A 25,616-nucleotide genomic window follows, 5' to 3' on the forward strand; every position below is an offset into this window, starting at 1 on the left:
GAAGCAATACCTTGTGCTAGTAGACTCTTACTCGAATTGGTTCAAGGTGGACCTCCTCCCTGCCATCACCTCCGAGATGGTGATCAGCAAGCTTTGCCGCCACTTTGCCACGTTTGGTTCCCCTGTCCGGCTACAGACAGACAACGGTCGCCAGTTCACCAGCGCCGAGTTTCGATCATTTGCCACAAAGTGGAACTTTAATCATTTCACTAGCAGCCCGGAGTTACATTTCCAGAGACAGTACCATGGGATCCCCTGCCCAGCGACTCATGTCCCGAGTTGTCCGCCCTCCGATGCCTATTGCCCAGCAGTCCCTGATGCCTAAGGTCCTGCAGCCTGCTGATGTCCAGAAACGTATTGCCCAGAAGCACGAGATCCAGCGACGATCGCATGATAAATCCTGCCGCCCTCTTTCTCCACTGATGCCTGGACAGGTCGTCCGTTTGCAGACGCCCACCGGCTATTCCCGACTTGCCACCGTCGTCGGGTTTGACAGCGCGCCACGGTCCTACCTCGTGGATTTCGAAGGGACTGTATACCGACGCAGCCGCCAGCACCTGTTGGCGGTTAACGAGCCCAAACCACCTCCTGCGGTTCCGTATACCCCTCCATCGCGTGTCGAGCCTTCCTCCACTAACGTTCCATCTGCTCCCTGCATGCCACAGTCAGTCCTCTTGCCTCGGATAGCCCCCCCCTGCTCCTCCGGGTTTTGCTCCCCAGGCTCTGTTGTCCCCTGCAAAGTCTTCTTTCTCTCCAACTTCAGCTCGTTCTACCCCTTCATTCTCACCTGGCTCTCCTGTGCCTCTCCGTTCCCCCTTCAAGCCGGGTTCCCCACCCATCTTCTCTCCACCTCCTGTTTCTGTTCCTGTCCCTCCTCCTATTCTTTCGGATGGGGAGGGTGAAGGTGCTGTGCGCACTCGCTCGGGTCGGATTGTAAAACCTCCGGCTCGCTACGGAGAATATGCTTAGCTTTGCAGGTACTGTATAATAAACCTGCTACTGTAGTAACTTGTTTGAATTGTAAGGGAAAGGATGTAGATGGGTTATGCATGCAACCTATAATGTAGCTACCTCATCACCACTAACCACGCCCCGTCATATTAGTATAACTGTAGTATCCTCCCTTTGTTCCTCCCACTAGGTCCCGGTACGCCTGAAGGCTGGATGCAGTCAGTGCTGGGATGTGTGTGCCATGTGCTATAATAAACTACCAGTAAAGGTTACAGTGTGTCAGCTATCACTCCTTTACAAGTACCTCTGGGGGGGGGGGGGGGGGGGGGGGGGGGTTGTGGGGGGGGGGGTGGGTCACGGAGGAGGAATTGTCATCTTCAATGGTTGAGATATTGCATCAAATCTCCAATGCAAGATTTTGATCCAAAACGTTAACAATCCCTTCCCCTCTTCTCCCCTCCCCTCCCCCGCCCCATTCCCACCAATGTGCTTGAACATCTGAGTTCCCCTGGCAGTTGTTATTGGCTCTATTAATCTCAGACAAACGTATTAGCTGAGCTTGTATTTCCTACTTTCTGTGGGAGTGTGTTCCATAATTTGACCACCCTTCCTATTACCTGAATGAGTGGTCTCGGATTTTACGGTTGTCTTTTACAGAGGCTGTGCTGTTAGCAAACAGATATTTCACCACAAGCATTATATAAATGATTGCTCATTAAGTTTCCTTTATCCTTTGCCAGTTCTGCCTCAAGGAAGACACTTCCCAATAAAATGTGAGCTATCATTCATTAGTGTGGTTTGCTGCTACAAATCAGCTTGATTTTGAGGGTTGGAATTCCCCTCTGGGCTCTGATGAGGCCTCTTGGTGTAAGCGAGGAAGAGTTTTATCATATGGGAAGATGCCTTCTGGTAATCCTGCAAGGAGCCTATAAGTCTCCCCAGTCCTTGTTTACAAAATCAGGTTAAAAAAAACTCTCACCAGCCATCCCAAATTGCCTTCTGACCTTTCATCCCACTGACCGCACATGGATCCCTCCAGATATTGGCATAGGGTGGTGAATCAGTGGAATTTGTTGCCACAGAAGGCTGTAGAGGCCGTCAGTGGATATTTTTAAGGCAGAGATAGATAAATTCTTGATTAGTACAGGTGTCAGAGGTCATGTTTCCGGAAGTGGCGGCTCTGCCTTGCAGCTGCGGCTCGCCTGCAGTCCGTTTGTCTTTTCTGTTTTTTGTTTTCTCTTGTCCCGTTTTTACAGTTTATTTCGGTTTATTTAGTTGTGTATGTGTGTGGGGGGGGGGTGTAACATGTTTTATGACTCTTCCTTCGGGGGGGATGCGACCTTTCCTGCCGTATCCCCCGTCTCCGTGTCCGTCTGCGCTGAGGCCTATCGCGGAGCTGGCGGCCTCCAACTGCGACCGACCTCGAGGCTGCGGAGGCAGAGCCAGGACTTACCAATGAGGCTGGCCGACTTCGGGGCTGTGGTTGCGGTGTGACCCAACTTCCGACCCGACTTTGGAGCCTCGGAGGCTCGGCCGCGGGCCAGTGGACGACATCATCGGGAGCTCGAGTTCTGTTTTCCAGAGCTCCCGCAACTACAGCTGCGTCCGCTGGACTGGAGGGCGGCAGCTTCGGCAGCTTCGACCGCCCCGGGCCGCGGAGTTTGAACCGGCCCGCTTGCGGAGCACGGATTCAGCCGCGGGACTTACTTACCATCACCCGGCGGGGTCACAACATCGGAGGCTTGGATTGCCTCAGCGCAGAGGGAGAGCAAGGAGGGAAGAGACAATGACTTTGGGACTTAAACTGTGTTGAGTGTTTGTTATTTATTCTATGTTATGACTGCAGGCTAAACCATTTCGTTGCACTGAAAAGTGCAATGACAATAAATTGAATCAAATCAAATGGGGAGAAGGCAGGAGAATGGGGTTAGGAAGGAGAGATAGATCAGCCATTGAATGGTGGAGTAGACGATGGGCCGAATGGCCTAATTCTACTCATATCACTTATGACCTTATGACCATTAGTTTATTGCTGTCACATGTACCTAGACACAGTGGAAAACTTCACATGCTATCTAGTCAAATCATACGTTACATAGGTACAATCAAGCGATTGATAAGTACAACAGGTTGTGCAAAGACTACATAGATAGTGCAGATATAAAAAGAAAAATTGCAAGGGCTGCAATGAGGTAGATTGGGAGAATCAGTCAATGTGGCCAAAATGGTCAAAGGAGACTTCCGATAGTATCCTGGGCACAACTTCAACCAACAACTCCCCATCAGGAGTGGCAGTCAGGGCTGGATAGATGACAGGCAATTGCAACGTCACCAGAGGAATGGCAATAATGAGAGGGACAGTTAGTTTGTGCTGCATAATATACTGTAACTATTGTCTTTCCTCTGGACACAATATTTCATCCATGATTTGAAAAGACGAAAAGATCAGTCACAGGGTCTTTGTCAACCAATGTGCAAAATACAAGCGGGACCCTGCCTCCCATCCCATCACCCACCCAAAGCTTTCAGGCCACTTCACACACTTAGGGCGGCATGGTGGTAGAGTGCCAGAGACCCGGGTTCGATCCTGACTACTGGTGCTGTCCGTACAGAGTTTGTACGTTCTTCCCGTGACCACGTGGGTTTTCCCTGAGTGCCCCGGTTTCCACCCACATTCCAAAGATGTACAGTATAGGTTTGTAGGTTAATTGGCTATGTTAAAAATTATAAATTCTCCCTAGTGTGTAGGATGGTACTGGTGTATATGAATCGCGGTCAGTGTGGACTCCGTGGGCCGAAGGGCCAGTTTCCACACTGTATCTCTAAACTAAACTTACAGGTAAATTTGCCAATTCCCAATGTTGCTATTTGTTGCGTGTTCTTTGTGCCTTTTCATCAAAGTTCATCTGTCGGCTTCCCAATTAAATTCCTGATCTGGGTCTAACACCAGCGGAATCCTGTCCGACCTTGCCTTAGGGGCTCAAGGAGCTGGGATACACTTGCTATTCATGCCCAGTGACTCAGGTTCTGGCAAATATCCTCAGTGTATGATTATGTCAGGTCCAGAGACTGGATGACTTCTCTATTGACCCTCCTCTGACTCTCCATCTAAAGATTGTTCCGTGGGATTTTCTTGTCTATCTGAACGGAGAAACGCAAAAAGGTATGACGATTTTGAGGGAGGAGGTTAGAGAAGCAACCTTGTACTAATTTCATGTTGCAAATTAGAAAAGATTGTGCGGTTTGGGATAAGTGGATCGTGGGAAGCCATTTTAATTAATTATAGCCATTTTAATTAAGCAAACAAGGGCAAATGGGAGCAGTTTAGGTGGGCATCTGGGTTGGCATGGAGAGTTTCTGTGCTTCATGTCTCCATGACTAAGAGCATAACTTCAAAGATCACTGCACCATCGCTGGCATTTGATGACCATAACGTGCATCACTCTGTCCTCTATGCCAGTCAACAAATGAGCACAACATTGTCCCTCTGCAGTCTTTGGTTCCTGTAGGTAACCATGCATTCCATGCCAACCAGAGAAGGGGAGCGGTGTTGGTGAGTCTGCTGCAATGTTTGAGTGATGATCATTATGATTTAATAGCTGAATAGGTGCGAGTGCTGCAGGAATGTTGAGTATGTGAGGGAGCGGAGGGATTACGTAGGAGTCATGATTAATAGGATTTATTTGATTTATTGCCATAATAAGTGGAGCTACATATTATAACACATCCATTTAGAAATCATATTGAAACAGATTTCGGGATGAATAATTTTCATAATTGAGCCAAAGAAAATTTTGGGAGGAAAGTATTCTACCATTTAAAAATTCAGCTGACAAAATGCATCACATTCTGTATTATTTATTGGTCAAAGTTTATAAACTGCACTGTATATCTACATGGTACACAAAATTGCTGGGGAAACTCAGCGGGTGCAGCAGCATCTATGGAGCGAAGGAAATAGGCGACGTTTCGGGCCGAAACCCTTCTTCAGACTGATGGGGGATGGGGGGGGAGAAAGAAGGAAAAGGGGAGGAGGAGGAGGAGCCCGAGGGCGGGCGGATGGGAGGAGACAGCTAGAGGGTTGAGGAAGGGGAGGAGACAGCAAGGGCTAGCAAAATTGGGAGAATTCAATGATAATGCCATACGGACGCAAGGTCCCCAGACGGAATATGAGGTGCTGTTCCTCCAATTTCCGCTGTTGCTCACTCTGGCAATGGAGGAGACCCAGGACAGAGAGGTCGGATTGGGAATGGGAGGGGGAGTTGAAGTGCTGAGCGACCGGGAGTTCAGGTAAGTTATTGCGGATTGAGCGGAGGTGTTCGGCGAAACGATCGTCCAACCTACGCTTGGTCTCCCCGATGTAAATCAGCTGACATCTAGAGCAGCGGATGCAGTAGATGAGGTTGGAGGAGATACAGGTGAACCTTTGTCGCACCTGGAACGACTGCTTGGGTCCTTGAATGGAGTCGAGGGGGGAGGTGAATGGACAGGTGTTGCATTTCTTGCGGTTGCAACGGAAAGTGCCTGGGGAGGGGGTGGTGCGGGAGGGAAGGGAAGAATTGACGAGGGAGTTGCGGAGGGAGCGGTCTTTGCGGAAGGCAGACATGGGGGGAGATGGGAAGATGTGGCGAGTGGTGGGGTCACGTTGGAGGTGGCGGAAATGGCGGAGGATTATGTGTTGTATTTGCCGGCTGGTGGGGTGAAAGGTGAGGACCAGAGGGACTCTGCCCTTGTTGCGAGTGCGGGGAGTGGGGAGAGAGAGCAGTGTTACGGGGTATGGATGAGACCCTGGTGTGAGCCTCATCTATGGTGGCGGAGGGGAATCCCCGTTCCCTGAAGAACGAGGACATTTCCGATGCCCTGGTATGGAATGTCTCATCCTAGGAACAGATGCGGCGTAGGCGGAGGAATTGGGAGTAGGGGATGGAGTCTTTACAGGGGGCAGGGTGGGAAGACGTGTAGTCCAGATAGCCATGTGAGTCAGTGGGTTTGTAATGTATGTCGGTCAGGAGTCTGTCCTCTGCGATGGAGATGGTGAGGTCAAGGAATGGTAGGGAAGTGTCGGAAATCGTCCAGGTGTATTGGAGTGCCGGATGGAAGTTGGTGGTGAAGTGGATGAAGTCAGTCAGTTGTGTGTAGGTGCAGGAGGTGGCCCCAAAGCAGTCGTCAATGTAACGGAGGTAGAGGTCGGGGATGGGGCCCTGGTACGTCTCGAACAAGGATTGTTCAACGTACCCGACAAAGAGGCAGGCATAGCTGGAGCCCATGCGTGTGCCCATAGCTACGTCTTGTGTTTGGAGGAAATGGGAGGAGTCAAATGTAAAGTTGTTGAGGGTGAGGACCAACTCCGCTAAGCGGAGGAGAGTGTCAGTGGCTGGGTATAGGTTGCTCCTCTGGTCGAGGAAGAACCGGTGGGCTCCGAGGCCATCCTGGTGGGGGATGGAGGTGTAGAGTGACCGGACATCCATGGTGAAGATGAGGGGGTGAGGGCCCAGAGAGTGGAATGCGTGGAGGCGGCGGAGAGTGTCTGAGGTGTCTAGAACATAGGTGGGGAGGGATTTGACCAAGGGGGATAGGATGGAGTCAAGGTATGTGGAGATGAGTTCGGTGGGGCACGAACACGCAGAGACAATGGGTCTGCCGGGAGAGCCGGGTTTGTGGATTTTGGGGAGAAGGTAAAAACAGGCCGTGCGGGGCTGGGGAATGATGAGGTTGGAAGCTTGGTCGGGCAGGGCGTGGGAATTGATGAAGTCGGTGATGGTGCTAGAAATGGTGGCCTGGTGCTCGTCAGTGGGGTCATGGTCCAAGGGTAAGTAGGAGGAGGTGTCCGAGAGTTGGCGCGTGGCCTCAGCTTTGTAGAGATCGACGCGCCAGACTACCACGGCACCTCCCTTGTCGGCTGGTTTGATGACCCAATCTGGGTTTTTGCGGAGTGATTCAATGGCAGTGCGTTCAGAGGGGGAAAGATTAGAGTGAGACAGGGGAGTGGAGAAGTTGAGGCGGTTGACGTCGCGGCGGCAGTTCTGAATAAAAGTTCCAGAGCCGGGACTTTATGAGGGGGGTTCCACGAGGAGGGGGTGCGTTGGAGACGGGAAAAGGGGGTCATCATTCCCATGGAAGTGCGCTGTGAGGCGGAGACGACGGTAGAAGCGCTCCAAGTCATGGTGGGCGCGGAACTCATTGAGATGGGGACGGAGGGGGACAAAGGTAAGACCTCTGCTGAGGACAGACCGTTGGGTGGGGGAGAGGGGGAGGTCGGGGGGGATGGTGAACACCCGGCAGGGGTGGGAGTTGGGGCCAGAGGAAGGCAGATGGGTAGACTGGGGACGGGGCGATGTATTGGTGAAGGTAGACACAAAATGCTGGACTCAGCGGGACAGACAGCATCTCTGGATAGAACGAATGCGTGATGTTTTGGGTTGAGCCCCTTCTTCAGATGCTGAACCTTTAGACTCTTCTATCCAGAGATGCTCTCTGTCCCACCGAGTTACTCCACCATTTTGTGCCTATCTTTGGTGTAAACCAGCATCTGCAGTTCCATCTATCCAAGATGGCGGCGCGCACAGTCGCAGCGGCCCCTCGGGAAATAGTCGGAACATTAAAAAGTGAGTGTTGTGTGTTTTGTCCAGTCTGTCCAAGATATATGTACTGCAGGAACATGCTCCTAAACATCGGGGCAAACCACGGTAGTAGTACGGGCATGTTTTGGTGCGATTTAGACCAAATACGCCGCTATGGACTACTACTACCGGCTGTGAAGCCAAACATATCGGCCGCAGATATGAATACGACTGGAGAGAGGAGGCAGGAGAGGAGAGAGAGGAGGAGGAGGAGGAGACGCAAGCGGTGTGAGAGGAGGCTGAAACGGGGTAAAAGAGCAGGCTCTTACACGAGGCGGAGACGGGGGAAAAGAGCAGGCATTCGCGCTAGGCTAACAGCTAACCCCAACCGACCGGCAGTGCCCTCGCTTCTCCTCTCTAATGTCCACTCCCTGGACAACAAACTTGACGAACTGCGTCTTCTCAAAACAACATACAGGGATATAAGAGACTGCTGTGTGTTTGTTTTCACGGAATCATGGCTCAACGGTAACATCCCGGACTCGGCAATACAGCTGGAGGGAATGACATCGTTCCGTGCGGACAGAGAGGCAGCTAGCTCTGGTAAGAGCCGAGGTGGAGGCCTGTGCTTGTACATAAACAAGGACTGGTGTGTGAACGCTACGATAGCCGGGAAACATTGCTCTCCGCTGATAGAATTCCCCACTCCCCACCAACATCCTCAGGACTTTCTACAGGGGTACGGTGGAGTCTGTACTCAAGTACTGCATAAATACGTGGTACTCCACCTGCAACTGCTCGGACAGGAAGGCTCTGCAGAGGGTAGTGCAGGGAGCAGAGAGGATCATTGGCGTCTCCCTACCCTCGGTACAAGAACTGTTCCAGAGCCGCTGTCTAAAAAAAGCTCAGAGAATTGCTAAGGACAAACTGCACCCCCTCCACATACGCCTGGATCTCCTGCCATCAGGCAAGAGATATCGCAGCATCAAAGCCCGGACTACAAGACTGCTAAACAGCTTCCTGCCACAGGCTGTGAGGCTGCTAAACAGTCACTCTGTACTCACAGTCACCTGATTCTGCGGCTTGGCACGGACACTTTAATAACTGGCATTGGCCACTCAAATCAGCTGCCCCGGACATTTTTATGATTGGTTTTACTGTATTTTAACGTTGTTGTTTTACCTGCTTTTAACTATTTATACTGTTCCATCAGGGACTGGATTGTTTTTAGTGTTATTATGTGTGAAATGTTTTAAATTTCATGTGCGATGCTCCGGTATTCCTTGGGAAACCTCTTTTCATTTTGCACTGTACAACTGTTGGTTGCAAGATGACAATAAAGGCTGATTGATTGATTAATGCACTTGATGTATTGGTGGTTTGATTACATAATTCATTTGAAACTCTTTATTGGAAGACCATACAATTAACCATATAACCATATAACCATATAACAATTACAGCACGGAAACAGGCCATCTCGGCCCTACAAGTCCGTGCCGAACAACTTTTTTCCCTTAGTCCCACCTGCCTGCACTCATACCATAACCCTCCATTCCCTTCTCATCCATATGCCTATCCAATTTATTTTTAAATGATACCAACGAACCTGCCGCCACCACTTCCACTGGAAGCTCATTCCACACTGCTACCACTCTCTGAGTAAAGAAGTTCCCCCTCATGTTACCCCTAAACTTCTGTCCCTTAAGCGGCCTTTTCACGGGGCGACTTGACGCAAGAGTTAACCGGAGTTTAACATCGTGGGAACCTCGTGCGATAACAGTACGGCATTCGTGGACCACCGTGGACCACCGTAGCGCTAACGGCAGGTCATCGTGTATCTTGGTCACTCGGGAGAAAATTCAAGAAAGTTTGCATTTCTCCAAGATTGACTTGTACACTTGTGGTTGAGTATTGCAACATTATATGAACGTAGTGGCCAGTGCGATATCCGTAATAACTCTTGCGGGTACCGTGGGAACTCCTGCGAACGGTGAACCCGGAAGCTGGACAGAGGGGACAGAAGGTGAGTAAAAATATCGACAAGGGAACATGTGTCCTTTGAGGACGTCCCACCTAATTGTCATTGTTGGATAATCTTTTTAACAGGAACACTTGCAGAGATGGCTCCCAGAAAATCTCAAAGAAAGGGGGTAAAGCGTGTCAGAGATGTTTTTGCCATGTTGCGCTATTCAGTTTCTATATTGTTTCAGTTTCTATATCTATATTGTTGCTCTATTCAGTTTCCCAGGGGGTCGGGACGGGACTGGAGTTGGGAGGGAAAGGTGGGGGAGTCGAGGGAGAGGAGGGGGAGACAGATGGGGGTGTCTTCATTTACTGGCGGCGGGTGTCTGTCACTGAAACAGGCAGGTGAGATTTCACATCCACCTTGTGTGTGCCTCTCTCTCTCTCTCCCTCCCTCTTACACAGGCTGAGAGACTCTGCCTCTGTGAGTGTACGTCTCTTTCTCCCCCTCTCCCACACACAGTAAGACCGAGGTACTGTGCTCAGTCCATCTGTGTCTCCCACATACACAGTAAAATATGTCTCCAAATGAGCCAATTCAACCAAGGGAGGATATATATAGTGTGTGAAAAAAAAAGTTACATCATTTGTGTCACGTGTAGTTCACGATGTTCATTCAAGATTTAACGCGAAAGCTCGGGAAACGGACAAGTCACTCGCACAAATAACAGAAATGCCGAGTACCGTGGGAAATCTTTATCTACCCCCGTTATATCGTGCGAGACTCGTGCTGGACCACGACCACTTCACTCGGGTGACATCTTGCGTCAACTCGCCCCGTGAAAAAGCCCCATCAATTCTGAAGTCATGTCCTCTTGTTTGAATCTTCCCTATTCTCAGAGGGAAAAGCTTGATCACATCAACTCTGTCTATCCCTCTCATCATTTTAAAGACCTCTATCAAGTCCCCCCTTAACCTTCTGCGCTCCAGAGAATAAAGACCTAACTTATTCAACCTATCTCTGTAACTTAGTTGTTGAAACCCAGGCAACATTCTAGTAAATCTCCTCTGTACTCTCTCTATTTTGTTGACATCCTTCCTATAATTGGGCGACCAAAATTGTACACCATACTCCAGATTTGGTCTCACCAATGCCTTGTACAATTTTAACATTACATCCCAGCTTCTATACTCAATGCTCTGATTTATAAAGGCTAGCATACCAAAAGCTTTCTTTACCACCCTATCTATATGAGATTCCACCTTCAAGGAACTATGCACGGTTAGCCAGGTGTTATAGTCAATAGAACATTTCCATTCATCTCCATGAATGAAAAAGCTGCTATTTTGGTGGAGAATGAATTGCTGTTACGTAAGTGAGAGAAACACACTCACTGTCTCTCTTTAACGTGCATGCGTCAGAGAAATATGTTTTGTGGCTTGTGTTGATGACATTCTTTGCCTAGAGAGGGAGCTGCTGTAGGAAAAATACTTTAATAGACATTTCCCTGGCATTTCTATGATGTAGTGATAGCTATTCCAATTTTCAGATATTTTGATGTCTGCATAAACAATATTCATTTTAATGTTTTTTGACCCAAGACTAGGTTTACACACACACAAAAAAAATATTAGAGTGATTTACAGGTTAATAATTTTCTGCCTGATTCAAAACACAAATATAAATTGGATTTACTACAGAAGCAGCGAAGTTGTATTGGGTGGGCATTGTAGTGGGTACCCACTATCAGGTTGTATTTTGTGTAATACAATCAGTTTTGGTTACAAACATCGTCTACTGAAGAAAATAACTTGGTTATTTTATTCTATTATACCTGTATATATATATATATATATATATATATCGTATTTTCTTTTTATATAAAATCTATTTTTTTGTTGTGGAAATTCCTTTAGAAACTTCAAATACTGGATACCAGATGGGACTTTTAAGCATGACTTTCTCAGCTGAAGTTTTCAGTCAGTATTCATGTAGCATGGAACTCAGTTTTGCTCAGTTTTCCTTATGGCATTTGGTATTTAATGCAACATTAAGTCCTAGCAGTCATTCCATGTGCGACAGAGGTTCACCTGCATCTCCTCCAACCTCATCTATTGCATCCGCTGCTCTAGATGTTAGCAGATCTACATCAGTGAGACCAAGCGGAGGCTGGGCGATCGTTTCGCCGAACACCTCCGCTCGGTCCGCAATAACCAACCTGACCTTCCGGTGGCTCAGCACTTCAACTCCCCCTCCCACTCCATATCCGACCTCACTGTCCTGGGTCTCCTCCATGGCCAGAGCGAGCAACACCGGAAATTGGAGGATCAGCACCTCATATTCCGCCTGGGGAGTCTGCATCCTGGGGACATGAACATTGAATTCTCCCAATTTTGTTAGTCCTTGCTGTCTCCTCCCCTTCCTCAGCCCTCGGGCTGTCACCTCCCATCCCTCAGCCTTCGGGCTCCTCCTCCTCCTTTCTCCTTTCTTCTCCCCCTATTCCTTATGACCTTATGTTCTTTTGACCTAATTACCTAACTTCAATAGTAAGGAAGGATACTAAAGCAAGGAAGTAGTGCAGAGGCTTTATAAGGCATTGGTTAGACCTCATTTGGAATATTGTGAACAATTTTGGGCCCCATATCTGAGTAAGGATGTGCTGGTGTTGTAGAGAGTCCAGAGGATGTTTACAAGAATGGTCCGGGGATGATTGGGTTTATGTTTGAGGAGCGTTTGATGACTCTGTAATATACTTGCTGGAGTTTACAAGGATGAGGAGGGGTCTCATTGAAACCGACTGAATAATCAAAGGCCTAGACAGAGTGGATGTGGACAACATATTTCCAGGGGTGGGAGAGTCCAGGACCAGACGGCACTGTATCAGAATAAAAGGAGGTGCCTTTGGAATGGAGATGAGAAGGAATTTCTTTAAGCCAGAGGGTGGTGAATATGTGGAATTCATTGCCAAAGAAGGTGATGGAGACAAAGTCATTGGATATTTTAAAAGTGGAGGTTGATAGGTTCTTGATTAGTAAGGGTGTCAAAGGCTATGGGGAATAGGGTTGAGAGGGAAAAATAGATCACCAAAGATCAAATAGCGGAGCAGAATCAATGGACCAAATGGCCTAATTCAGCTCCTATGACTTATGAACTTACAAACTTATCTGATCCCATGTGATCTAACCTTCCTACCTTGCAGGACCTGTCAAAAGCTCTGCTAAAATTCAGGTGGATAATATCTACTGCCCTGCTCTCCTTCTGGTCACCTCTTCAAAAACGTAATCAAATACATGAGACATGATTTCCCATGCACAAAGCCTTGCTGCCTATCCTTAATCAGTCCTTGCCTTTCTAAATGCAGATAGATCCTATCTCTCAGAGCACTCTCCAATGACTTTGTCACCACTAACATTAAGTGCACTGGCCTAGAGTTCCCTGGCTTGTCCTTGCAGCTCCTTTTAAATAAATGAACAACATTTTCCACTCTCCAGTCTTCTGACTTGCACCCAACGAGATACAAAAGTCTCTTCTTGGTCTTTCCATGGTATCCTAGGATCCACTCGGTCAGAGCCCAGACATTTATCCACCTTTATGCACCTCAGGACCTCCAAAATCTCCTCTATCTTAATGTCAGCATGTTTCAGAACATCATTGTTCTCTTCCCTGAACTCCTAGCTTCCATAGCCTTCATGGTAAATGGCAATCGATAATGCTTTATTATTAATGTTTAATGTTTCATGTATCATTCCTAACTGTCACTCTATGTCGTGTTGTCATTTGCGGGCGGAGCACTAAGGCAAATTCCTTGTATGTGAATACTTGGCCAATAAACTTATTCATTCATTCATATTAATGTAAGGATTCATTTAAGACTTCAGTCCACACATAGTCATGCATACTGATCACACTGATCCTTAAGGGGCTCTATTCTCCTCCTTGTTACTCTTTTGTACTTAATATGCTTATAGAATATTTTAAGATTCTTCTTTACATCTAGCAAGGATATCCCATGTCTCCATTTTGCTCCTCCGTTGTCCACCTTTAGCATATTCTAATATCCCCTACACTCCTCGAGATTTGCTTGATCATAGTTGCCTATTCCTGGTTTAATTCTCCTACATTTTCCTGTCTAAAGCTCAATATCCTGCATCAGCTAGAGATCTTCAATGCTGCCAACCCTGCCCTTCATTGTAATGGGAATATGCTGCCCCTGAGCTCTCCCACACTCACCTGCTAACAGCCTCTCCCAATTAACCTTTGCAAGTTCCTGGCCATCAAAATTAGCTTTCCCGCAATTTCTGAATTAAACTTGTGGACCAGTCCTATCTTTTTACTTAACTATTTCAAAACTAGCAGAACAAAGTTCATCATTTTAAAAGTGCTCCTCGCTGACACTTCAGCTAGTTGCTCTGCCTTATTTCCCAATAGGATGTTGTGTTCGCTCCCCACACCCCGCGATCTGGTAAGACCATCTACATCATGCTTGAAATACTTTCTAGGGCATACTTAGAAAGGTTTGCCATATCTAATCGCTTAGTGCTAAGGTAGAAACTTATCTAGAGAAATGTATGGGCATTGACTTTATGCTGAGGCACATTTGGATCATGATCGTAGCACAAGAAAAGAGCTCTCTAACTACAAAAGACTGAGAGAAAAATGAAAATTGGAACCATTCACTCCTTAAAAAGGAAACAAAGGTTAGGATAATAAGATATTATATGAAATTGATTGAGAGCATTGTCTCAAGCTATTTAGTTAAGCTTAGTTTAGTTTATTTTAGAGATACAGCGTGGAAATTGGGCCACCGAGTCCCACGCTGACCAGCGATCCGCTAGAAGCAATTAACAAGCTTTATTGAAGCCAATTAACCTACAAATCTGTACGTCTTTGAAGAGTGGGAGGAAACCCAAGCACCTGGGGAAAACCCACGTGATCAAGAAGAGAACATACTAACTCCATACAGACAGCACCCATGGTCAGGTTTCAGCAGCTGCGCCACCATGCCACCCCTCAGGCATTAACAATTGATTAAACCAATGAACGGACATATCAAAGCCATTGTTAGAAAATAGATTTTTATATAGAGAATGATTAACATGTGGAAAAGCTGTCAGATTACACTGTTTCATTAAAATAATGTAACGGAGTAATGTGCTTTATTCAGGATAGATGAGTTAGCATCACCCACACCATACCTGAAACTTTGTGGAAGAAAGATTAATCATTTCAATTTCCTGAAGCCACTCAAACTAATAAGATTATTTATATTCTCTTCCAATGTGATTAGTCACAGTATAAGCACACATTGCTATGTGCTGACTAAATGTAAAACAATATGTTGCAGCAATTGCATGGCAATTATTTAAGTCAAGGGATTTACCATTTCTAACTTCTAAATGAGGTCTGAGGTTAAACGCTGGCTTTAGCAAAATTACCTTATGTTGCCTGTAAATTATTGCAGTGCATACTGTTTGATTTGATTTTTGAGCCAGAGTACTAGCCTGTGTCCGGACAGACTTTTTGTCACGAGGAACAATAACTACACATCACACAACTTAATTATTAAATAATCTTTATATTTCATGCCATTGGCATAGTGTGAATGTTGCACAGTTTATATTATCCTATATATAAATTTAAAGAATAGCATGTTTATTACATGTTCATAATTTTATTTTGTAGGTTAGTATTCTTTACAACTTCAAAATGTTATATGGACAGATAAATTCTTTTAGATTTAAATTACTTTTAATTTACTTCTAAATTTAAATGACTACTAAAATTAATATTGATTCTAATTTAATAGCAAATTTTATACACAGCAAGATCCCAAAACATAGAGTTAATAATCTCCATATGGAGGCCAGGACATCAGAGATATCTCTTCTGTTTGAAAACACAGGGAATGTTTGTGAAAATCTGAAAAGGCAGTCAAGCTTTAATGTCTAATCTAAGACACATGTGGGAGAGCAGTAACTCTGGAGTGTCAACTTAGCCAATGTGTACGTTTATCAAGAGATACGCTGACATTGATAATTTAGGACCGAGGAAGTAATTATTAGTGAATCATCCACCCGTTTCAAATAATTTCAATCTCCTTCCTGTACAGTGCCTCATTATTGTTTAAAATTCTGCCCAATGTGATGGTGTCACCTACAAACCTGTAGTGAAATGAGAGAAGAATTTGGAAGCACAGTTGTGAATGTATAGGGAGTATAATGAGGGACTGGAAATAATGCCTTGCAGGGCACCAATGTTGAGAATTAATGCTGAGGATGTTTTCATAAGTCATAGGAGAAGAATTAGGCCATTCGGCCCATCGAGTCTACTCCACCATTCAATCATGGCTGATCTATCTTTTCCTCTCATCCACATTCTCTTGCCTCCTCTTATTAATCCCTTACCATTCAAGAACCTGTCAACATCCTCTTTAAAAATTCACTGGAGCAATATATTTGATATATTTACAAAGCTCTTCAAGTCAAGAATAGAACCTAATACGGAATGGATTATATTTGGAATAATAGTAGAAGATATCAATTTAAACAAAGACCAAAAAGTATTCTTTAATTATGGGTTAATAATTGGAAAGAAATTGATACTTACATTTTGGAAAAATACAGCTATACCAACTATTAAAATGTGGATTAGGAATATGACGGACATAGCACGCCTTGAAGAAATGAGACTCCGCCTAATAGATAAATATGACCAATTCTTAAGGAGTTGGTCTCCTTTCATCGACTTTTTGGAATCATGTGATGCAGCGGTACCGTAAAGATTACTGATTTCAGGTCAGGTCATGGATAGATCTACATCTCCGAATAAAGATTTGAAAATTTCTTTTTTAAGGGTCTTTTTCTCCTATTTCTACTTTCTACTTTTTCTTTTCTTATATACACACTTCACGTTTTTCTATTTTCTACTATCTATTTTTCCTCTTTTTCTTCTCTCTATTTTTTGTTTTTTTTACTACCTTTTCAAAAACATAAAACTAGAGGTTGTACATAGAATGTATTACGTTATGACATAGTTGGCACCTAAAATTAGGTCCCACTGTATTGTTTTGTACTGTACTAACTTCTAATAAAATAAACCAAAAAAAAACAAAAACAAAAACAAAAAAAGAAATAACGGGAAAAAAACACAAAAAAACCCAATAACGGCCTCCACAGCCGTCTATGGCAATTAATTCCACAGATTCATCACCCTTTGACTAAAGACATTTCTCATCATCACATTTCTAAAGGTATGTCTTTTTGTTCTGATGTTTTGTACTCTATCCTTACAAATTGCAGTCTATATTGTAGGTCAATGATGCTGAGACCTAGGTCCAGGGGTTTGGAGATGAGGTCCGTTGGAATTATGGCATTGAAGGCAGATTTATAGTCAATATGTTGGAGTCTGATTTTGGTGTCCTTTTAATCCAGATGTCGCAGGGATGAGTCCAGGACCACAGAGATTGCATCTGTTGTGATTTCATCTTGATGATAGTGAATTGCAGTGGACCACGGTTGTCTGAGAGGCTGGAGTTGATATGTGCCATAACCAATCCTTTGAAGCACTTCATAATGGTAGATCTCAAGCCATTCGGTGATCAGTAAGGCATACTATCTTATTCTTTATTTTGGCACTGGGATGATGGATGATGACCCAGCTACCTTAATCCACCTGCCTGCATTTGGCCCATATTTCTCGAAATTATTCCTATCCTTGTGTCTTTCTAAATGTCTTTTAAATTGCAGCCATCTCCAACCAATAGCAACTCAATCAAACATCTGTGCTAATGCTAATAAAGGCAGTCAATAAGTTATTTTGATATCTAGCTTGCATAACATTTGTTTGTTATCCTACATGATCCGGCATATAGCTACTTTACATTGAGCAAACTCAATTTATCAAAAATTGCAGCAGGATCTTGACCCGTTGGGTATGTGGTCTGAGGAATGGTTAGTGAAGTTTAATGCAGATAAATGTGAGGTGTTGCATTTTGGGAGTCAAACCAGGGTTTGATTATAGATTAAAGCAGATGGGTACCTTAGATGGAAGAGGAAGAGGTGAATACTCCTGCCAGCTGATCCACGCAGGTTCTTAGAACACGATTGGGAATTCCATCTGGACTGGTTGCTTTCCTTGGGTTCACTCTCAGACAAGTTGCTCTGACTCTGCAACAGTGGCCATGGGTACAGGTGCATTTGGGGCTGCGTTTAACTGATCTTCTCTTCAAAGACGTATTGAGCTTGTCAGGGAGGGATGCGTTGTTTCCTCAGATATAGCTGGAGATAAAGGCAAAATGGTCTAGTTATTCAGGCGTAAGTCAACTCTGGACCTGTACAAGTTTAGACCAATAAACTCCAGGAATTTGAATGTTAGTTGGAAGTGAATATTTGTCAAACTAATGGAATTCCATTCAATGAAATATGGAATTTGATTTAATTACGAACCTATTGGATTTTAGGGTTTGTTGGTTGCATTATTTTTCATATGATGACCATCAATAAAGTAAATTTTAGTATGTCTGGGGTTTCAACTGTTTCACAACTAATATTAGATATCTAAAGCACTGTTTTATCTGATACGTTTCATCAGAATGGTATCCATACATGTACTTCAAATACCCTTGCTAGTAAACAAGAATTTAAATGGGTTGCACTGAAAAAGGTTTCACTTTGTGTATCAAATGAATGGATCTCATTCTGTTGGCAGTCAGGTCCACCAGATATCATTAAACACCTAGATTAGATTAGGTTTCTCACTCCTGACCCCATCTAGTGGTCTGTGCTGTGAGGTATGGAATGTGAACTTTGGTTGAAGATTACTGTGATCCTATCAAGTACCATGCAAGCCCTGTCAATTGATTGACCAAATGAATATGGTCAAAATGCTTGCCATGTGCCACAAGTGATGATTTGGGAATCCAAATATGCTGAATAGTACTCCAGATGCATTGATAAAATGTGAGTACAGCCATCTTGATTGATCATCTGATCTCAGTTTGCATATCTGCTTGCTGCTTTTGATTTAGCCTTTTTTGCGCATTTGTCGACATAATGTTCAGACTATGCTGAGTGCACCATTGCTTTGGATTTTATTTCCTCCATTATTGGTTATATGCCAATGGAGTGTTTAACATGGGTAAAAACACTGAGTTTCAACAGGAAATTCTGGAGATGGTAGCTGTCAGTGACCAAAAAGAATAGCATTCCTGGCCAGCAGAATGCAGCAAGCCCAGCCATTAACACATGTCTTAACTGGGTGGATCATGTTCATACGTGATAAGAGCAGAATTAGGCCATTCGGCCATCAAGTTTACTCCACCATTCAATCATGCCTGACCTAATTATCCCTCTCAAACCTATTCTCCTGCCTTCTCCCCATTACCCCTGACACCCTTAATAATCAAGAATCTGTCAATCTCCACCGTAAAAATATCCATTGACCTCCACAGCCCTCTGTGGCAATGAAGTCCACAGATTCACCACCTTCTGACTAAAGAAAATCAAGCTGAAGGATAGGCATCATATTTCAATCATTAAGTTGTGGCCCACAAACCTTATCTACAAAAGGGATTTCAGCATTTACTTTGTGAGTCAAAGAGGAGATGAGCAACAAGCAAAACACAAAGTGTTGATAAACACAGCAGGTTAAGCAGCATCTGTGGAGGGAATGGACAGACAATGTTTTGTGTCGGGTCCCTACTGATTGCGCCCATGATGCAAAGGACAGACCCTGTGTTCCTGCTACATTCCAACGTCCGTTGCAATAAAATCCATAACTGATTTACTTTCCCTTCCTCACCAGCGCTGCCCCCCTAGTAATATTAGCAAAATATCAGTATTGAACATTTTCTTCATTTGTTGACTACTGCCCGTAAAGTAGAGTAGGTGGGGAAGAGATATGACAATGAACCACTGTAATGATATTCATAATTTTGTTTACAAATTTGAATTATTTTCTAAATGAGTTACTATTAGTTATTAATATAATTATTTATGAGGGGCAGCACAGTGGCGCAGTGGTAGAGTTGCTGAGTTACAGTGCCAAAGACCCGGTTTCGATCCTGACTGGGTGCTGTCTTTTCAGAGTTTGTACATTCCTTGACTGAGTGGGTTTTCTCCGAGTGCTCTGGTTTATTCCCACACACCAAAGACGTACAGGTTTGCCAAATAATTGGCTTCGGTGACTTGTAAAAATTGTCCCGAGTGTGGAAGGTGCGAGTGTACGGGTGATCACTGGTCGGCGCAGACTTGGTGGGCCGAAGGGCCTGTTTCCACCCTTTATCTCTAAAGTCACTAAAGTCATTGTTCAATTTCTGTAACAAAATGATCATCTTTGATAACAGTGAATTTATATTCCTATTAACTGTTTTATTACTTTACTAATGTTGTGCTACAGTGCCTTTTTGCATACGGTTCTTGATGTGTTACTTACTGCCAGACATTCCTAACAAGTAGCAATTTTCTATGAGTCATTAATTCTGCAAAGGCTAGAAAAATTTCCAGGTCAAGTAAATTAATTATTTTTGGCAACAGTTACCTTATCACAAAAAAAGTGCATAGATGTTTAGCAAGTGCTCGCCTGCTTTTGTGTCAATTATTTGAAAGAACACTTTAAATACATTAAACGCTTGCAGAGAAAGCTAATTTGCAACTGTAATTAAATGTGGTGACTTCAATGTATCAGTTAATATTTAACTTTACAATTATATTCTATATTGTTTGCAATAAAGTGTGGATTGCTTGAACTGGTGCTTATGTTATCTTCAAACAGCAAACCTTCGAATGAAGTACAGTTCTTAATGTTTCTGACAGAATCATATCGTTAAATTATGTTTCTCTTAAAACATGCACATAATGCATTCTGAAATGCAACTATTTCTGAAATACACTATTTCCACACCTCTTTCCAAAATTTCAACTATTATGAAAATAAGTAATAATGTATATTTACATTTTCAGGGAGGTTTTTATAAATTATTTGTGACAGTCCTTATTGTGCTAATTTATGTAGAATAGTCCTGACCCACCATCTATCTCATTGGAGACCCTCCGACTAAATTTAATGAGACTTTACTGGAGTTTATCTTGCAATGAAAGTTATTCCCTTTGCCCTATATCTGTGCATTGTAGACTGCTTGATTGTTATCATGTAGCGCCTTTCCACTGGCTGGATGGCATGCAACAATAAAGCTTTTTACTGTACCACAGCACATGTGACAATAAGCTGAACTAAAACTAAAAAATAGAGAACCTAAAGTATAAACCTTACCAAATCTGTGTTCTCTTCTGGATGACTGATGGAAACCTCACTCTTACATTTATAGTCTCATTGATGAACCTCAGCATCAAATAATTAAAAGTTTTAAACAAATTAACCAGTTTTATCCAGGATGTCAGTAGGATTTGGTAAATAACCATGTGCCCTAGGATGTGGTAGGGAATATTAGCCTTGTATCCCATTCTTGTCCATTTGTTTTGTAATTTGTGGTGAAATGTAACCTCAAAAATACTTTAATATTTGTTGTAGATGGCTCTCGAGACACAGTGCATATCAGAGGCCCATAAACAGACAGCTGCGGTAAAAATGCATAAAGTCAATGGAAGTTATATGAAATGATGAAATGATGCACAGGCTAAAGCAAAAATAAAGAAACAGAAACAAGGAACTGCAGATCCTGGTTTCCAATAAAAAATACAAAATGCTGCAGTAATTCAGAGGGTCAGACAGCATCTCTGGAGAACATGGATAGGTGAGGTTTCAGGTTTGGAACCTTCTTCAGTCTAAAGCAAAAATCACTTTTATATTACACCTCATTAAAGAGTCTTAAAGAATGAGAGCTCACTATAGCAACTTGCACAACCTGATTCTCGGCCTGATGAAGCCCTAATTCATTTGAAGACATGAAAGATGCTGAAAAAAACCCCCAAATATCTCACATATTGAGTTTCAATCAATATGTGAGAAAGCCTATTGTTGGGAAGCAACAGTCCTGGTGTGGTAGTTCAAAAACATTTAAAGGACTTAAACAAACTCCCAGTCAGACAGAGGGAGGATATGGGGGTTCTGTGAGGCCCTCTCTCATGGCTCCCCCTCCATGATTCCTGTTGCTCCCCTGCTTTTTAATCAAGTGGGACTAGCTTAGATGGGACAATATGGTCGGCATGGATGAGTTGGGCTAAAGGTCCTGCTTCCATTCTCTATGACTCTGCAAATCTATATGTTCTCCACCTGGCTCGCTCTATTTTACCTCTAGCCTTTAATACTGTCCACCTATCTGCCACTCACCCCATCTCATCTATTCCTTGCCCGTTTTTGCCCCCACCCCTTCACCCTCACCTCTCTTTACCAGCTTTCTCTCTTTTCCTCCATTAGTCTGAGGAAAGGTCCTGACCCAAAATGTCAACTGTCCATTTCCCTTAACAGATGCTGCCTGGTCAGCTGAGTGCCTCCAGCACAGTTATTTTTTTGCTCAGGATTCCAGCATCTGCAGTGTCTTATGTCTAAACTCCTATTGTTAGGAATAACAATAATAATATTTATTTAAATTTTTTTTTTTTTTTTTTTTAATTATTATTTTTTTTTTTTAATTTAAATTTTTTTTTTTTTAATCGTATTTATGTGGATGTGTACGTATGTGAGTGTTGTTTGTTCCCGGGTGGCGAGGGTGGGTAAGGGTAAGGGTAAGGGTTTTGAGGGTTGTTTACATACTGTTGTACAATTATGTCCTGATTATCACTGTCTGTTATCATTATCTGTATGTATGCAAATTGCTGTTAAATTCAAAATTCAAATAAAAAGATTTAAACTAAATTCCTATTGTCCTGCCTTCTGTAAAGGATGCTGTGTACTAATGTAGTTGTTTGGGGTCCTAATCGTTCAGCAAAGGAAGAAAGGAAAATAGTTATTTACCATTTCTTAATGCTATCCAGTAAACACCACTAAAAACGACATAATTTCAGGCTCTGAGTAAGATTGTTTGGGTACTGTGTAGAAAGGAACTGCAGATGCTGGTTTACAGCGAAGATAAACACAAAATGCTGGAGCAACTCAGCAGGTCAGGCAGCTTCTCTGGGGAAAAGGAATAGGTGACAATAGAGAGTATATTGATTGTTTACATCGTGGCCCGGTTCAGTAACTCGAAAGCCCAATAATGAAGGAAGCTACAGAAAGTGATAGGCATTGACCTCCACCCCCATTGAAGAGATCTACAGAAACGCTGCTCAAGAAGGCAGCTAATATCATCAAACATGCTCACCAGCTTGGCCATGCTCTTAATCAGCTGCTACCATTGGGAAGAAGATACAGGAGCCTAAGAACCGTTCCCTCAGCATTCACGAACAGCTTCTTCCCATCAACCATTAGGTTCTTGAGCCACACTGCACAATTCTAACCACAATCCAATCTCAGCAGTGAACTGCTGTGTGCTTTTAATAGGTTGCACTGCACATTTCAGCATGCACTAAGTACCTAGTGGTTACCTAGTATAATAGATCATTTATTGTATTTTTATTTGTGGTGTTGTTATGTCAATATGCCTGTAAAGCTGCAGCAAGTAAGAATTTCATTGTTCCATTGTCGGTTCATATGACAATTAAGCTCTCTTGATGGAGACACAAGAAACTGCAGATGTTGAAATTTTGAGTAAAAAACACAAAGTGCTGGAGGAACTTTGCAGGTCAGGCAACATTTGTGGAAAGAATGGACAGATGATCTTCAGTGTGAAGAGGTTGTCCTGACCCAAAACAATGTCTGTCCATTCCCTCCAGAGATGTTGCCTGATCCATTGAGTTCCTGCAGCACTTTGTCTTTTGCCTAACACTCGCCTCGTGGGTCGGCTCCTGGTTGCTGGCTGTCTTACTACTCTGAGGAAATACATGATTTTCCATGTATCAGCCATGTTTTGGGAGATACCATTGAATTATAAATTAAGTCAAATTCAGCAATCTGAAAACAAAAGCATAGGCCGATGCATTATTGTAAAATCATCGGTGATGCTGTCTTGCAGTTCTTTTTTTTCAGTTTCTCATTCATGGCATGCAGACATAGCCAACAAGACTGGCATTGTGTTTCACCTCTAATTGACCCTGGCTTGCGGAGCCATTTCAAAGGTCAACTACAATGTTGTGGTTTTGGAGCCATGAATATGTCAGGTAAGAATGGCAGGTTGCCTTCTCTAGGACATTTGTAAAACAGATGGGCTTTTAATTTCACTTTGGTATTTTCATAGTCACCACTACAGATGTTATCTCATTATTCCATATGTATTCAATTATTTGAATATCACAGCTGCTGTTTTGCAACTTGTGTTCCAATCTCATGTTCAATATTCCAGGCCAGTGGACGCTACTCTGTGGCTGAATCACTGTGTGATGTATTTACAGGCGTGGCCGCTTTAATTGTTCCAACTTTAATTGTGCCTCGGTGAATGGGGACCGGGAGCGGCCATGGAGTTCTGCTTGGGGAGGGTCCCAGCCGTATGGGAAGCATCTGATCCGGGGAATGATCAGGTCCTAGACTTTCCCTGCACTGGAAACATCCGCTATACATCACTCTATCTCGCTTAAGATCGCGGCTTCAGTTAAGCCAGCTGAGCCGGTCCCCCTGAGGCCAAATGGAGGACCCGGTGGTTCGCGGCCTGCAGGGGGAAGCCAGCTGGTTGGGCATGGCCGACTGCCGGCTTGAATGGGGGAGCCCACCGTGCCAGCCCCTGCTCGTCACCCACACACCAGAGACCAGCAGGTTAGAGCTAGCGACGACGGGCAAGGAGAAAGGCTGGAAGGAGAGGAGAGGGAACTAGGGTCTGGCCTACCACGCCCTCGTGGTTGGCTGTGAGAGGTACCCCCGGGGGAACAAAGGTGGACAGGCGAGGAGAGGGATATCACCTCCAAGGAAGTTGATGGCTGGAGGTCCACAACAGCCTGGGACTTGCCTGGAATAGGCAGCACTCATAAGAACTGGAGTGTGGACTGAAAATGGCAGAAAAAAAATGGTGCCTCTTGCATATGGGCTAAGTAGACTGTTTCTGTACACTTGCTAATCGGATATCGGGGGTATGGCAATATTCTACTGGACTGTTTGTAAGAAAAAGAGTTTCAGTGCATTAGCACTTTGCACAGTGTAGGGGTTTGGTTTCCCTTTACTCCACTTCGGGCCCAACTGCCCGAGTTATTCTCTCCCTTGTCGGAGGGTCAAACGGCCACCACTCCACTCGAGCGGTTCCCAAGAGAGAGAATACAACAAAAGGGATTCCCCTGGGTTCTAGACCTCGGAATTATGGTGGGATATGATAAAAGGTTGACTTGACCAGAGTGTGCTGATGAGAGAAAACAGAAACCAAGATGGACTCAAAGCAAGTCTAAAATTTACAGGCTTTATTAAACAATGAGAAATCGAATCTCACCAACACTACATAATATGTGGCTAAACTCATGCTTTAAACTAAGACTATGGAAGGAAAACTATCGGGCACGTCGTAAAACTTACTTTACACAATTTTACTTGCAAGTACACCCCCCACTTTCCCCTTCTTCTCTCAACCTCTATCCTATTTCGGGAACTTCACCAGGTCACTGGGGTACTTACAGCTAGATTGATGCAGGGTCATGAGCCGTCCAGCAGAGCAGAAAGAGAGAGAGTTCTGGCTTGACTCCTGCTTTTTATACCTGAGTTTCTCCCTTGAAACCCCCCAGGTGGTCCTCTGGACAAAAGGGTCTTTTGATGATTCCCAGTTTCGATCTGGCATGAACAATAGGCTTCCGATGTTAAGGGGTTTGCTGATGTCATGATCCCTCAGCCTGATCATTATCCCATCGCCTAGATGGGCTCCCATTGTCCCGATGGATGGGTCATCCACGATGGTGATATGTTTTGCTGTTGGGCTGTTTATTCCCGTCTGCTGAGGCTCGGTTCTTTCCTTTGTGTATCCAAGATAATCTTGTTATCTCCATCTCAGCCTTTCCTGCCCACACCATTCGCATAGTCGTGTAATGCCCAGGCCCACAGACAGGTTCGAAACCGGTTCTTCCTTTGTGGATTGGGGGTTTTTCCGTTGCAGCCAGCAAATCTGGTTTAAAAATGTCCATGTCCTTATCCGAGTTCTTCCATAATTTTGGAGGAATTGCCCCAATAACTTACAACAG

Source organism: Amblyraja radiata, chromosome 1 (genome assembly GCF_010909765.2).
Source record: "Amblyraja radiata isolate CabotCenter1 chromosome 1, sAmbRad1.1.pri, whole genome shotgun sequence".
NCBI lineage: Eukaryota > Metazoa > Chordata > Chondrichthyes > Rajiformes > Rajidae > Amblyraja > Amblyraja radiata.